Source organism: Microtus pennsylvanicus, chromosome 1, assembly GCF_037038515.1.
Source record: "Microtus pennsylvanicus isolate mMicPen1 chromosome 1, mMicPen1.hap1, whole genome shotgun sequence".
In the NCBI taxonomy this organism is placed as follows: domain Eukaryota; kingdom Metazoa; phylum Chordata; class Mammalia; order Rodentia; family Cricetidae; genus Microtus; species Microtus pennsylvanicus.
Window position 1 is genome coordinate 147,214,524 of NC_134579.1, and position 3,870 is coordinate 147,218,393.

The window sequence follows — 3,870 nt, forward strand, 5'->3', positions numbered from 1 at the left end:
AGCATCTCATGAGATGGGCATGTTTGTTTATATGGTGGATTACATTGATAGGTTTTTGTATGTTGAACCAGCCCTGCATTTCTGGGATAAAGCCAACTTGATCATGATGGATGATTTTTTTTTTGATGTGTTCTTGGATTCAGTTTGCTAGAATTTTATTGAGTATTTTTTCATCAATGTTGATGAGGGAAACTGGTCTTTAATTCTCTTCCTTGATTGAGTCTTTGGTTTTGGTATCAGGGTAATTGTAGCTTCTTATAAAGAGTTTATCAATGTTCCTTCTGTTTGTATTATGTGGAACCCTTTGAGAAGTATAGGTATTATCTCTTTCTTGAAGTTCTGGTAGAATTCTGTACTGAAACCATCCAGTCCTGAACTTTCTGTTTGGGAGCCTTTTGATGACTGCTTTTATTTCCTTTCAGGTTATAGGTCTATTTGAATCGTTCACCTGGTTTTGATTTAATTTTGGTATGTGGTACTTATCAAGAAAATTGTCCATTTCTTTTACATTTTCCTATTTTGTAGAGTATAGGCATTAGTATGACCTAATGCTTCTCTGGATTTCCCCAGTGTCTGTTGTTTTGTCTCCCTTTTCCTTTCTGATTTTGTGAATTTGGATGTCCACTCTCTGCCTTGTGATTAGTTTGGATAAGAATTTGTCTAGCTTGTTGATTTTCTCAAAGAATCAGCTCTTTGTTTCATTGATTCTTTGTATAGTCTTCTTTGTTTCCATTTGCTTGATTTCACCCCTCAATTTGATTATTTTCTGTTTTCTACTTCCCTTGGGTGAGTCTGCGTCCTTTTGTTCTAGAACTTGCAGGTGTTCTGTTAAGTCACTGTGTGAGATTTTTCTGATTTCTTTATGTAAGCACTTAGTCCTATGGACTTTCCTCTAAGCACTGATTTCATAGTGTCCTGTAGGTTTGGGTATGTTGTTGCCTTCTTTTTACCGAATTCTAGGAAGTCTTTTATTTCTTTCTTTATCTTTCTTACCCAGGTGTGGATCAATTGAGAACTCTTCAAGTCCCATGAGTTTGTAGGCTTTCTGCAATTAGTGTTGTTAAATTCTGACCTTTAACCCTATGATCCAATAAGATGCAGGGTTTTTTTTTCTAATTTTTTTTGTATGTGTTGTGGATTGGTTTGTTACTGAATGTGAGGTCAATTTTAGAGAAGGTCCCATGAGGTGCTGAGAAGAAGGTATATTCTTTTGTGTTTGGGTGAAATGTTGAGTCATAACATGTTATTTCTCTTATTTTTCTATGAAGTTTCTGTCTGGTTTACCTTTTCATTGAGGAGAATAGGGATGTTGAAGTCTCCTCCAACGAGTGTGTGTGGTTTGATATGTGATTTATGCTTTAGTAATGTTTCTTTTACATATGAGGGTGCCCTTGTATTTGGGGTATAAATGTTCAGTATTGAGATTTCTTGATGTATTGTTCCTGTTCTGAGTATTAAGTGTCCTCTATCTCTTCTGATTGGGTTTAGGCTGAAGTCTATTTTGTTAGATATTAGGATAGCTATACCCGCTTGTTTCTTAGGTCCATTTGATTGGAAAATCTTATCCCAACCCTTTACTCTGAGGTAATGTCTTTGAAGTTCAGATGTGTTTTTTTTTTTGTATACAGCGGAAGGATGGATCCTGCTTTCATAACCATTCTCTTAGTCAGTCTTTTTATAGGTGAATCAAGTCCACTGATATTAAGAGATATTATTGATTAGTGATTGTTGTTTGTGGTTGTAGCGTTTGTATTTTGTGGTAGTGTGTCCATTTTGGGGGGCTTGCTAGTGTGAGGTTTTCTTGTTGCCTTTGTTTTTGTGGGTGCACTTATCTTTTTTGGGTTGAAGTTTTCCTTCTAGTACTTTCTGTAGGGCTGGATTTGTGGATAAGTATTGTTTAAATCTGGTTTTGGCATGGAATATCTTTTTTCTCCATCAATGTTGATAAACAACCTTGCTGGATATAGTAGTCTGGGCTTGTATCACTGATCTCTTAGTGTCTGCTGCACATCTGTCCAGGACCTTATGGCTTTCATGGTTTTCATTGAGAAGTCAGGTGTAGTTTTGATAGGTTTGCCTTTATATGTTACTTGAGCTTTTACCTTTACAACTCTCAACATTCTTACTTTACTCTGTATGTTTTGTGCTTTGAGTATTATATGGTGAGGGTTTTTTTTTGGTCCAATATATTTGGTGTTCTGTTACCTTCTTGTGCCTTCATAGGTATATCTTTATCTAGGTTTGGAAACTTTTCTTCTATGATTTTATTGAATATATTTCCTGTGTCTTTGAGCTGGATTTCTTCTTTTTCTCCTATCCCTATTATTCTTAGTTTTGGTCTTTTCATGGTATCCCAGATTTCCTAGATGTTTTGTGTTAAGAATTTGTGGGATTTGTCATTTTCTTTGACTGATGAATCTATTTTCTCTTTTATTTATTTATTAAAAATTTCCACCTTCTCTCCTCCTCCCATTTCCCCCCACTCTCCCTTCTCCCCCTCCCTCTCCAGTCCTAAGAGAAGTCAGGGAACCCTGCCCTGTGGGAAGCCCAAGGCCCTCCTCCCTCCATCCAGGTCTAGGAAGGTGAGCATCCAAACAGACTAGGCTTCCAAAAAGCCAGTACATACAATAGAATCAAATCCCAGTGCCATTATCATTGGCTTCTCAGTCAGCCCCCATTGTCAGTCACATTCGGAGAGTCTGGTTTTATCACATGCTTATTCAGTTCCAGTATAGTATCTTCAATACTTGAGATTATCTCTTCCATCTCTTGTATTCTGTAAGTTATACTTGCCTCTGTAGTTCCTGTTCATTTGCCAAGGATTTTCCATTTCCAGAATTCCCTCGACTTGTATTTTATTTATTGACTCTATTTTAGTCTTCAAGTCTTGAACTGTTTTAACTGTTTGGTTGTTTTTACTTGGGTTTCTTTCTTTCTTTTCTTTTTTTGCTCTTGATTTTATTCATTTATTTATTATTTTTCATTCAATTATTTACACTTCCTTTCCCCCTCCCAATTCCCTCCAGCTCCCCCACACCCCCCTCTCCCTCTCCCACCCTGCTTCAGAGAGGGCAGGGAACCCTGCCCTGTGGGAAGTCCAAGGCCTTCTCCCCTACATCCAGGCCTAGGGAGCTGTGCATCCATATAGACTAGGGTCCCAAAAAGCCAGAACATGCCATAAAAACAAGTCCCAGTGCCTTTAACAATGGCTTCTCAGTCAGCCCCCATTGTCAGTCACAATCAGAGAGTCTGGTTTGATCACATGATCATTCAGACCAAGTCCAGCTGTATTTGGTGAGCACACTGCCTCAGTTGATGGACCAACCCCTCTCGGTCCTGACTTCTTTTCTCATTTTCTCCCTCCTTCTGCCTTTCAACTGGACCTTGGGAGTTCAGTCCGTTGCTCTGATGAGGGTTTCTGTCTCTATCTCCATCCATCGCCGGATGAAGATTCTATGGTGATATTCGAGATAATCATCAGCGTGATAGTGGGGCAAGGACCGTTCAGGCACTTTCTCCTCTGCTGTCCAAGGACCTAGCTGGGGACATCCCCGTGGACACCTGGGATCCCCTCTAGAGCCAAGTCTCTTGCCAACCCTAAAATGGATCTCTTAATGTAGGTATCTTCTTCCCTGCTCCTATATGCGCCTTTCCTCCATCTCCAGCCTCCCACTCCGCCAAGCTCTTGCCAGTCTTTCCCTTGTGCCTTCCCTCTCCCCCTCTTCCCTTTTCCCCAATATCACCCCCACTCCTGCCCCCACCCCCATGCTCACAAATTTTGCCCCACAGTCTTGTTCATTTCCAATTTCCAGGAGGAAATGTTTTTCTTTGGGTTCACCTTGTTATTTGGCTTCTCTGGGCTTGTGAACT